At 46.2% G+C, this 13,086-nt stretch overlaps 1 protein-coding gene across 2 annotated transcripts in view; it reads left to right on the top strand.

Annotated features, from left to right (window-relative positions):
• Positions 1–1,138: 1,138 nt before the first annotated feature.
• The window catches only part of LOC146867869 (uncharacterized), a 587,713-nt gene continuing 575,765 nt past the window's right edge, over positions 1,139–13,086 (top strand). For both annotated transcript variants that reach the window (XM_085608579.1, XM_085608578.1), the window contains exon 1: positions 1,139–1,286. The gene's annotated coding sequence lies outside the window, so the exon portion shown is untranslated. The remainder of the gene's footprint in view (positions 1,287–13,086) is intronic.

The raw sequence follows: 13,086 nt of genomic DNA, 5'->3' as shown, positions 1-13,086 counted from the left end.
CATGTTTACATGTGTGCACTAGGCATGTTTACACGTGTGTCTATTGGTCTCTGTTCATAGCTCTCTTTATACTTTTTGACCTCCTGTGTACATTTGTATCTGTCTGTCTATGATCTGTAAGTAGGGTTCCCACCAGGTCGGTTTTACACCGGCACCACCGTTATTTTAATGTCGGTCTGGCATAAAATTAAGCAAAATCATCTATAAAGTCGGTACTTATAGTCAATATCTCTACATACTTCAAACAGCAAATATATATAGAAAGGTCTTCTAAATGTGTACTAGAGCTGGGTCTTCTAAATGCGTTCTAGTGTTAGGTTACCGACCCCTGACTGATAATTAAAGTAAACAAAGGTAGACAATTCGTTTTACAAATGAATATATACGATTTTCTTTCAAGTCCTATTTAATATCAAGTCCAGGCCTTATGCAGGCTCTTAAAACAACAACAGATCCTCGTTGTTTCTCTCTTGGAAGGGTGGCAACCCTATCTATGAGTGTGCATGTCTATCTGCGGGTCAAGGTGCCATGGGTCTGTGTGATATATGCTTTTTTCTGCATGTGTGTAAGACCCACATGTGAATGAGTACGTCAGGTGGATGTGTGTCTCTCTCAACATTTTAGCACGCTTTTACTTTTTTTTCGAGAACCTATTGCTCTACTTGTGCTTGTTTTGAACTGGTGCAAACCATCCTTGGCTAAAAGGAGTTAATAGTTCCTGATTGTCTCTGTGAACCTCTGTTTTCCTGTTTTTTTCTATTTAGGAAAATACCATTTGGAACCCTGTAAAGTCATATATTTGCAACCTGTTTTATGTATTATCTGCAGCATCCCAATAAAAGGTACCATCACCTTCACAGTATCCATTTTCTCATGAACCAACAAATCCCTCAGACCATTGCCTATCTGTAAGGTGAGAAACGCTTTATTACACCTGTTTTTCGTGTATCCAAGAACAATTAGCTTGTAGTTTGCGCGCGTAAATTACCATTGTTAAAGAGATCAGTGACGGGACAACTGGCGCAATCATCGCAAGCCCTGTGCCCACTCCGATTTGTAAAGTGGTATGGCCCGCGCCTCCCTGGAGTTCCCTGCGAATGGTTCGGCCAGGGGTGTAGACTGCATTCCTCAGCCATGCAGCATGAGAGATCCCTGGGTGAGCAGGGCTGCCTTGGGCTTTGTCTGAGCTGTTCCGTGCTGTGCTCCGAGAGTCACTGCGCTCACATGAGCCTGCCGATGCGGTGGCTGGTCCTGGACATGTGCAGGGAGACAGCAGCAGCAGCAAAGTCAGTGACCTTTGGTAACAAGCGCACAAGGGGAGAATGCCGGAGTGTGTGTCTGCGTATGCGTGTGTCCTCGGGATGCAGTGCGTCCTTTCGTAGACCTGGCTAATCTATCTCTGAGGCTGCCTGTCCTCCAGTTTAATGTGTATTGTTTTATTTAAAAACAGTCTCTGTATCAGGAAAACCTTTAGCCAGTAAGAGAATTCGCCTCTTCGTAAGGAGGTGATGTACCATGATTGTTTTCGTCTTGTACACGGATACGTTTATCCTGTGCACAACCAGGGTGCTTCATTGAGCAGTGTCGTGCAGAACCTCGATGCACACATTCTATAGAAAAAGGCAGAATTGTATGTTTTTAGAGTGGATGGTTATTTGTGGACATCATATAAGCTAAACAAGGCAGCTCCCTTGACCTCAACCCCAGGTCCAGCTGCTACCTCTGCATCATGTTGCTTTTCGCATCGCATTGACACTTTTAATTTGTTTTTGATTGGGGCAATTTCAAATAAACTGATTTTGTTTTTAAGGATGTTTTTGTGGATCACATTAGGTCATTTAAGTGCTTTTTCAGTTGTTGTTGACTTTGGGCACACGAGGCATGAGAACGGTGCCCAGCTTCATCACTTGTAAATTGTGTGATACTGGGCACATAACTTTCAGAGCCTTCACCTCAATTATCTTGTGTGGGTATTTACGTTGGACAGTGGGAAGCAGAGCAGGGCAGTGTTTGGTGTTCGTGTGTGTTTGGGGAGTGGCCCTGGGGGGCTTTGCGGGGTGGGGGGAGGTGTTGATAGGGGGAATTAGGCGAGCCTGTCGCTTTCAGTGTCTTTTGGGAGTACTGAATACAGTCCCAAATGTGGACCCCACCCGGCTTCTTAAACTGCATTATCTGACCCTGTACATTTACTGTAACAATCTCAAAGAGAGCAATTTTGTTCCATGTTGCAGTGCTGCCTTATTTGGTATCCTCGCATGCTGGATGAGCGAGTTTCTGCAATCCCAGAAGCCCTTTTCTTTGCCTGCACACCAGCAATGTTTAATAAGTTGGTTTTAGATGGTATTACTTATGCGTCCATGCACTAACATCGTAAAATAGCTCAGGGGATGTATTACCTGTCGGCTGCACATATCCCGTCTAACCTGCAAACCCCAGCGCTCTTCATCATTCTGCAGTTGATAAAGGAAGCGTCATTTATCGATTGACAGGGACACTGGAATTATGTGGCAGGAGAGGACCAAATTATGTGGCAGGGTTGATTAAATTATGTGGCCAGAAATGGCAAAATATGTAGTGTATGGATGCACATTTTGTGATATTATCACTTCATTATTTTGTCTTTTTTACCAGTCTGAGCATAGGTTTCGCCTTATGAATGCTAGTTTAGCACCTAAATACAGCATTGAGCTACTGAAAGGTTACAAGTCATTCTTGCGACGGGCATTTCTGCGTTTTTAGTAACTTTTGATCAGTTTGAGCTAGAAACCTTTTTTGTTTAGTTAAAATCTGACAATTATGCAGCAGGTGACGGCTAATATGGCAAATCTATAATTAAGTGGAAAATCAAGTAAAGCCCGCTAGTCATTTTGTAACAGTAACTTGATTTATTCACTTCGAAGTGGCAAGGCCCTGGCAGTGAGTGCTTTAGTTATATTGTGTTGTGGCTTCTCACTGGCCCACGTGTGCCTTGCAATTAAATCTAGAGCTTAAGCTGTATTTTCCTATGCATAGGATGATGTTGTTATCCTTTTTGATAGTCAGAAATCAGAACCCCAGCAGCCTCCCTCTTTGATTCTCGGAAGATGCCATGAAAGTTAGGAAGCAGTCCAAGAAGTGTAAAAGGCACTTTAATGACTAGACCTGGAGGGAGGGTCTGATCTGAACCGTGGAGTTGTGACACCACAGGTGCAGAGGCACTGCATAGGCAACCCCCCACACAGCCACCCCCGATCCAAGGATGCTGCCTTCTGTGGATTGGTCCATCCCACAGCAAGTCACAAAGCCTCCCAGGGGGCACCCAATAGGCAGCTGCCAGGCTGCCCCAAGTCACGTGATACCTCCATCCAATCCTAGCTATTATTTTCAGCTGCACTTCTGAAGCTGTCACTAAACACTGACACCGTTATCCTAACATAGAGGTGTCTGCATGAGGGCTTTCCTTCAAGGAGTATGTTAAAAGAGCCTAAAAACACAGGTGTTGACGGTTTTAACAGCTATGGTTACCCACTAGAGTTGGACAAGGAAGCACATTGGTAACCAGTGCAGGTTACAGTAGGTGGCAGGTACTCCTTTAAAGGGTTGTATGTCACGAAATCGGTATACAATATTCCAACATTATTGACTACCAATATATAATCAAGGCAGGCATATATAGATTAACTATCCTTAAATCCATTTCTAGTTACCTTTTTGATTTGTTGGTGGTCGATATTTGGCGACAGCATAAGTCCAGGTGAATACTAAAATTTCAATAAAGTATTAACACATTGTTTAAAGCAAGAGCCTGGTCTAAGGCTCAAAGCTGCTGTGTTCTACATTAGATGGAGCCTCCTACTCAGAGATAGCATAAAAAAAGATGATGGATGGAATGCTTGAAGTATTGTCAGTTGCTAACAACTGCTTGGGGACTCATTCCATTCCATCATTTTTTGCCCACCATTCCACTCTTAAACGAGGTCCGCCTTATGCAAATCTGTACTGACCCTGCTCCTTATGGGAAAATACCCATCCTGAACTGCCAGACGAGGCCTCCTTCAGAAGGAAACGCGAGCTACCTAGGCCGGTTTTGGCCTACTGGCGCCGGATCAGTAGGGTGCAGCTCAAGTCCCATGGCTTAATCAGAGGTGGCATGGTGTGAAAACCCCACTCTGACAGTCAGTAGGGCAGGTATTTTCAGGCTGAGTTCATTGAGCCGCACTCATCCTGTAAGGTGATATGTGGCTATTGGTGATCCTGACCATCAGCTCTGTGGCTCTTGCTGGCCATCTTGGTTACAGAGGACATAACGTTCCTGAATACTATCTGGGGAGGGGGACATTTCTGGATATGAGACATAGATGTGAATGTTCAAGCTACTTTTACATTCTTTGGAAAATATCTCCAAAGGCACCTTGTATGCACTATGCACATGTGTCCCTGGGAACACTGAAGTGGGCAGTATTCACTGGACCAGTGGGTCTTGCTCACTTCATTTTAGTGACACATGGGAACTCCTGGCCCACCACTGCGGCCTGCCCTTGAAAAATGAGGCGAGCCACTGTAAGGGCTGATGCTACCGTGTCGCTCAGGTGACAAGAGAAGAGACACTGCCTTTGTCCAGAGCTATTGGAAGGTGAGAAGATCTTACACACACAGACATTCCGGAATCAGTTTCCTTCGAGTAGTTTCCAAGGTTAACTGAGGAACATGGCAGAACCTCCTTCTCTGGAGAGTAGCTCACTATCTAGAAGGACATCATCTTCTCCGGCATAGTATGCAAATACCCTTGGTGTCTGTTGATTGCACCATTAGTACATGTGCCATGCTGGCAAACAGCATGACCTAACCCGCTGTGCCTTCCCCTTTACCTCTCACCTCCTCACATTAAAGTGGTCCAGGAAAGGGTCTAAGAGCTGTACAAGCAACTAACTTGAGAATGCATAATTCCACCTTCCTCCTTCTCCCTACTGTTAGCACTCAGCAGTATGGAGCTAAGGGTGGCGTGAGCGTATCCACCATGACAAGATGAAAAAAGACTTCTTCATGCTTACCGGTACACCACTTGTGCTAAACCCACAGGCACACATTCAGAGCTGTCTCTTTGGCTTCCTTCTCTAAGATTCTGAGAGGGAAAATATGTTAACAAGGACCAGGAGTTCACAAGGCCATACTGCTCCTCTGAACACTTCTTTCCCTATTCTATAAGTGAATGTTCTGCCGGTCATGTAAGGATATTTGGCATCATGGGTGTCCCTCTTACCCTAGCAAAAGTGTTGTATTTAGGCCTGACGTTACACAAGACCTTTTGATTGAAGTGCAAAAAGCTTTATATAATATTCTTACTTTTAAAGGGCTCTCAGCAAGCCCTGTTCCTCCATTGGCCTTTTGTTGTGTCATGTGCAATATTTGTTCAGCCCACTACAGCATACACCATAGGTTAGCCCACTTGCATCACTGGCTAACTTCACTGTGAGTGATGGCTTTATTTCTTACACAAAGCCCACATCAGTACCAGTGACTATTAGGGCAAAGTGTACTTTTCGACCCCAAAAATATTTTTGCTTTTTCACATTTTTTTTTTTAAATTAAAAAATAATAATTGTGAGGGCCCGGCAGCTCCCAGAACAATGTTTTATAACAAATAATGACAACACAAAACACGCATTGTCAAATCAAAAAGGTTGTCAGCCAGTGCCAGACCAGACCTATGGGCTTTACTAACAGTTCATATACAGTGCTTTTTGCTGCACCTACTGCTGACATAATAAGGCGTCTGCCTTACCTCACATAAGGATGCCAGCCCTGAACATTTCTCATATTTTCTATTGCTCTGTTTCAAGTTCTTCATTGAAGGATAGATACTGTCCACTTTCTAAACAGGTGTATATATTTCTTAACTTCGTTACTTTAAAGCTTGAACATTTAAGAGTGGTGCCCAGCATCCTCTAAAGTATATTTTGCCTAACATTGTAGTGCAGACCATTACCACTTAAGCAAACACATCTCTGTTGCACATCTAAAGAGGTCTCTCTTTTAGCTACTGTGTTAGGCAACACTGTTGTTGTCATGTTTATGCATTTTTTAGGTTAACTTCTGTTTTGCAGACTGCGGCCCCTGTAAAAATTGGAGACCCGCCCCCTTTAAACTCTGACTTATCTGTTTTCTGCTACCCCTGATTCACATTTCAAATGTGCTAGTGCTACCCATTTAACAAAGGGCAGAACGATGGCTCAATGGCCTCTGGCAGTCAGTTACCTGATGGGTAGAACTCTCATGGGTAGAACTGACAAATAATTCCTCTTTGCCTGTTGGAGGCTTGTCCATTCAGAGATGTCAGTAGTTCACCCAGTGCCACGGGGAGTCACACAATATGGGAGCGCATCACACGGTCTCCCGATGAAGAGCCCGTATTAGGCAGTGAGCACCTGGTGAGCTGAAACCCCGGGTTTGTCATTACAGATTCTTCAAAGTCAGAGGCTAATTTACAATCTCACCGTGTACACAAGAGGCCGCTTCATAAGTCTTCTCCTTTTGTGGGGAGGGTGGGAGTGGCTGCTGTGGCAGGGCCTGGATTTGCCGCTCTTTCGAGCCCAGCCTCCTCCATGGCTTCTTAGGCATTTATTTACCCCCATGACATCGCCCATTTTGCAAGCCCTGCCCCCCCCCCAGAGCCCCTCATCGTTTTTCACTCCAAGTTTTTCCTAAAAAATCAGCAGGTTTGCCGATTCATCACAGTAAATTAATCTATCGTGCGTTTGTGTCTGTTATGACATTGATGTCTGGGAATGTGCAAGGACGTTCTCCCCTAGAGCTACATTATGTCATGGAGCAAGAACAGGAATGACCCACTCTCACCAAAGGATATCCATTCTTGATGAGATTCAGGTCACCTATCCTCTCACCTCCAACCATCCTTTCCATGCAGTTTCATACCAGTGATCAAAGGGATGGTCACACAGCGAAGGGACCGGTGACCACTTCCTTCTCTTCTTCTAGAATCTTCCTTAAGAACACTATATTCTGACAGTGCTGTTGTTGCTTGCCCCTCCTGCGACAAGTAGTTTGGGGACTCATAGAATCTCAGCACTTATAGCCTATTATCATGAGTCCCTATTATCGGTCTGTTATGCGCCCTACTCCCTTTACTTATCAATATTGGGCACATTGGTAATTTGGGTGGGAAGGCGGGAGGTGAGCTAGAGGGGCGAGGATTTTGAGATGTACCCCCCAAAATGAGAAATTAATGGATCAGTCAGGAAAACGGCACCCAGTTCCCCCATTTTGTCCCTGAATTTTGCACAGACATATAGCGGCCTATTAGGATGGCGGGCGGACTTTAGTCCGCCCGCCACCCTAGCTGTGCTGGGACCGGCCGCCAGTGGTGCGGTGGTCCCGCACCTGCAATTAGGATACCACCGTGGCAGTGGCATCCTACATGCCCAGCATTGTGGCGGGCGGTGCTCACAGCACCGCCCGCCACAATGCTGGGAATGCACGTTGTGCATTGTCATGCACAAGGTGACAGGCACCGCGTGGTGCCTGCCACCTTGTCTGTGACAATGAAGGGGGGTACCATAGGTACCCCTCATGTGCACCCCCCACCACTCCAATACCCTGGGGGCCAGCAACGGGCCCCCGAAAGCAAAATCTGCATGAGTGGCGGCAACACCGCCACGGAAAGGCTGCCTCCCGCTGCCTTCCTAATATGAATGGCGGTGTCTAGCAGACACCGCCACCATATCAGGCCCCTTTTCCGCCCGGTCACCTGTGTGACCGACGGAAAACCGGCGGACGGTCTTTCCGTCCACCAGGGTCCCCCCCGCCATACTAATATGGCGGGGGGAAATGGGTGGCGGGCGGGGTATGATGTAGTGCGGATCGCCACCGCTCACATGGTAGTGGCGATCCGCCCTACATCATAATAGACCCCATAGTCTGGACGAAACACATTGGACCTTCAAGATTACCGTGGAGCTCAGAATTCTGATGGGAGGGGTGACTCCATTTAACTGCCTCACCAGGATTATCAGGTGACTGACAATAAGCCCTCAGTGTGATCATACGTCGTGATAATAACGGCACCTATATTGAGTCAGGAAAGATGGTCGAACCTATATCGCGACTCCCAGGAACCTCATAAAAATATTTTAAGAAGGACGAGGTTCATGAGGCCGTTATGCTTGACTGTATGCAAGTTTTGCGGAAAACAATTCAATCGTTTTGTTCTTTCAAGAAAACGACCAGTAAAGATATTGGTGAAATCATGTATACATTTTTTCATACATGGGTCATGTGCAAACTTGACATTTAACTTAGTTTAAGTGATCTGATAATAAACAAATAAAAAAATAATTATTTTTGATTTTGGGGTGGAGTTGTCCCAAACGCAAATTCCGACAGCATGCATCAGTTCACAGGATAGGCTTTATTTCAGAAGTCCAAATTCATCTACTAACAAACTCAGTAAGATACAGGTATTCCGATTTTATCTTAAAATGCAGTACATTAGGAGTCCAATTACATCAAATCAAATACACAGTGCACCATAATATTTTTTTCCCCAAACAAAACGTGGAAAATAACATGTATCATTATATTCAGTAAAAAAAAAGGACAATTTATAAAGTTATAGATTGATAGCTGGTCATTTAACTGCAGTAGCGGTCCGTGGAGGGAGTTCCGTGGGCGGTGAGGTGGGGCAGGGGAGGGGCAGGGTGGGGAAATGTAAACACCGGAATATGGATGCAGCGCACGCAATGAAATTCGTTTTATTTATTTAAATGTGTACTTACCCCGCTCTGCTCCAGGCGGATATTGATAAAGCCTTCGACTCCCTTAGTTGGACCTACCTGTTCAAGCTGCTTGGGGCGGTAAACTTGGGGCCCCGATTCTTGGCATATACGCGTCTGCTGTATACGGACATCTTGGCGTCGGTTAGGGTGGCGGGCGCCTGTTCCCCTTCGTTTTCGATCAAGCGGGGGACGCGGCAGGGGTGCCCGCTGTCCCCTCTGCTGTTCGCGTTGGCAATCGAGCCATTGGCGGCGTGGTCCCGCTCCGATCCGGTCCTTCGGGGTATGGACTGGCCCTCGGGCCACTCTGATCGTATCGCGCTATATGCCGATGATGTCATCTTCTTTATGGTGGAACCGTGGGCCTCTGGGACCCGGGTGCTTGAGATTCTGCGGGTGTTCGGCGAGACGTCGGGCCTCGTGGCTAACCCGGCTAAGTCCACTCTGTTTCCCCTGTATGGTGACCAGAGAAGCCAGGCTTGGGCCTCTCAATTAGTGCTGGCCCCGGACCATATCAAATACCTAGGAGTGCGGGTCACCCGCACACCGGATCTTGCTTGGACTCTGAATATTGCGCCCCTGCTGACCCAAGTCCGCAATGAAACTAGGGTGTGGTCGCATCTTCCACTCTCCCTCTACGGCCGATGGGCCATTTTCAAGATGGTGACGTTACCGCGTCTCTTGTACCATCTCCAACACTACCCCTTCCAGGTGCTCCAGGCGTGGTTCCGCCAGCTGAATGCACTTTTGAATGAATTCCTCTGGCATGGCGGGCCGGTGAGGGTGGCCTTGGCGACGTGTGTGCAGTCTACCTACTGCGGGGGCATAGCGGTGGCGGACGTTCAGACATACTACAGGGCCGCGCATCTCCTAGTCTTAAATGACTAGTGGTATGCCTCCCCCGCGGATCCAGCCTACGCATTGGACCGGGCCGCATTGGCGGAGAAGCCTCTGCTGCATTTTCTTTATAGCCGTTCCTCGCTGGACCGGTTGCCCCCTGCGTGTGCTACGGTGATCCGGATCTGGCGGCAATCGGTCATCTCTATTGGCTGGCGCGGCAGGCTTACGCGGGCCACCCCATTGTGGCAGGGTACCCTGCTCAAGGAGACGGCAAGTCTGGAGGGCTTTCGCTATTGGGACATGATAGGGATCTCCTCGCTGGGGGATGTAATGAAGGGAGTGTCGCTTAAGTCATTTCAGATGCTGCAGGCCGATTTTGAGCTGCATAAATCCCAGTTTCACCAGTTGCGGCATGCCCTCACACCTAGCATCCAGCACCTAGACACTCTGCCGGAGTTCCACCCGCTAGAGGGTAGACTGTTGATGGGAGACCTCGGGGATCACAAAATTCGCCAGATTTATCAGACTCTGACAACCTTCATGAACACTACCCTAGATAATACCAAGGAGGCGTGGCAGTGCGATATCCCCGCGCTCACGGAGGATGACTGGGCAGACGCTATAGCGGGTCCGCGATATGCTGCGGTGGCCACCAAATACCGCTTCATACAATTCAAATACCTGCACAGGGCGTATTACACCCGGCACCGCCTTTGGCGCATGCACTTAATTGGGTCCCCCACGTGTCTCCGTTGCGGCGATGGGGACGGTACCTTCTTGCACACGGTGTGGGACTGTGGGCGGCTGCGCCCGTTCTGGACGGCGGTTCTGTCCTGCCTGGGTGGGGTGCTGGGTTGGGAGCTTCCCCCCGATCCCTGCCTAACACTGTTGCATTGTACCGAGGAGATAGGGGGCAACATCTATAAGCGACACCTCCTCTTTTTGGGATTGACGCTGGCCAAGCGAGATATTGCCCAGCATTGGAAGTCTTCTGCCCCGCCCCCGGTTCAGCCCTGGAAGAAAGCACTAGATCGCTGCATGTCTGCGGAAGAGGCGGTATTCTTGGCAAGGGGTTGTCCGAGTAAGCATGGTAAAGTCTGGAAGAGATGGGCGCGATCTCGGGGTATTGTGTTGTCTGTGCGGGGGGATGCAGTGCCATTGGACCCAATAGAGAGGCTAATCAGAGCCCCGGTGGGTCCCCCTTTGGGGCCCCGGGCCCTATGCATTGTGGATGGGTAATCGGAATATGGAGCTCATGCGGATAGGAAATATTGCATATCTGTGTTGGACCGTGGGCGGGTGTGATGTGCGGGTGGGGGGGAGGGTTTGGGGGTCTGATGTTCTGCAGACCAGGGGGGGGCTGAACAAGGATGCCACTTCTCACTGTTCTTCTCTTCATCTTGGTACCGTGTATGGGGACAAATTCCCGGGTGTCCTTACAAATGCCAATAAAGTTTGTTGTCAAAAAAACAAAAAATGTGTACTTACCTCCGTTCATCCATATTCCGGTGTTTACATTTTCACACCCTGCCCCTCCCCCGCCCCGCCTTACTGCCCCACGGAACTCCCTCCACGGACCACTACTGATTAACTGTTGATTTTCACTTTTGAGGTTAGGATCATCAGATAGACAAGAGTTTTCTATGATGTCATTTTGGGACTGAGGTGGAAATACCACCTTATTTATTCCCACTCAGCCTGCCATTTTGCATCCTTATCCCATGCTTGGCTTGTCATGTGGAGCAGCTGCGCAGGATTGGAGGGGTTGTGTGAGCGATGCATAGAACAGCTCACCTTCCTCATGCCCCTTTGCCCTAGCTGTACTTTAAAAGAGTTGTGGGGTGGGTGGCAGGGCACCATGAACATATTGTACATGGTGCCCTGCCCCCCACCCTGCCTCCCACCCCCACAACTCTTTGACCATCTCCCACCCCGCCCAGTATTGAGAAAAAGGCCTGACATTCTGCCACTCTTCACCAACACCCTTGTCAGTACTCTTCCCTCACCCTATTGAGAAAGCATATGCCTCCACCATGCTGTATAGCACTTTCCCAGCATATTATGTAACAAGTATTGGTAAAGCCAGCTGGTCTGGCGTTTGTCAGTCTTTTGACTTTGTCCATGCCTATTTTAGGTTGTTATAGTTTGTATTGTTGAGGAGCTTCCGGATACTCACCAACATCTAAGAAACAAGCATTGGTAGAGCCAATAGGTCTCAGCAATAACCAAGCTATTAATTGGCTTTATGTTCTAATTTTTAATTAACATTTTGCAAAATTTCATCACAAGAACAATAATAGCAATAACATCTAATATTTCATAATAGATAGATAATTACATTGAAAGAAAAAGGATAGATATATGCAACAGATATCATTTGTTAATATATAAAATGTATAAATAGATAAATAGCTGAATAATTAAGTAGTTGAATAATCCAATTTTTGAGAAGAATACGAAAGAAAAGAAAGAAGGGGAACATGTGCATATATATAAAAACAAATCACAATATGACAAGATTTTATGGATTAAACCATTACAACTATAACCAAATATTAATATGGTAAGCCACGTCAGAATTCATGGATAAGTACAATGAGAATTGAAATAAAGTGAAGCAAAGTTATTAAATGAATAAATTAGAGGAAAGCAGTTTATGTATATTGTACAGTATACTCTATTAATTGGCTTTGTCAATGTGAATGTCTTTTAGTCATGTTGTCTAGCAGCACAAAGCTGCTGTTCAGCATGGCTGAAAGTTACCGAAAGCCGAGAATCACAGGATGTTGAGCCGACGCTGAGTCTCTTCGTCCCCCCCTCATGTTGAGTTCATTGTCCTACGCCTCCTAACACAAAAAAAACGCTCTGATGTGGCCTATGCTGGCCGCATCATAGTGCTTTTTTCAGTGACCATTTCCATGCTTAACAACAGATGTGCTGCTAAGCAACATGGCTAAAAGACATTCACATTGACAAGGCCAATAGCTCGGGCATTGCAGATATTTATTGGTCATAATAGAAGATCTTTATTGACTGATTAAAACAAATCATTACAATTAGAAAAATAAAGCCATGTGCACAATAATTTATATTTTACAAAGGGAATAGTATATAAAATACCATAAAAAGCCCATAAAACTTTAAGCAATATTGCTACAAATGTTATGATGCTTTGAGAGTAACATGCTGTACTGGGAACATTGATACCATTTATACACATCATACAAAGTAAAGTTTTATATTAAATTCAATATAATAGCATACCATTTAAAGCATTAATACCCCTATTAACATAATTAAGAATCCCAATTCACGAGGCCAATAAAACAATTAAAACCATGATATAATAAACCTAATATTCTTCTTAAAAATGCTTCAGAGCGAACAGGACTTCCCTGCACTGACCCTCAATCGAGTATAAAATGTATCCTATTCTGTAAAGTACCTACGTACTTTATGTTCTAAGTGCTTATTACAT

The sequence above is a fragment of the Triturus cristatus genome, chromosome 1_2 (genome assembly GCF_964204655.1).
Source record: "Triturus cristatus chromosome 1_2, aTriCri1.1, whole genome shotgun sequence".
In the NCBI taxonomy this organism is placed as follows: Eukaryota; Metazoa; Chordata; class Amphibia; order Caudata; family Salamandridae; genus Triturus; species Triturus cristatus.
Note: the sequence above shows the minus strand (reverse complement) of the source record. Positions and strands in the feature narration are given on the sequence as shown.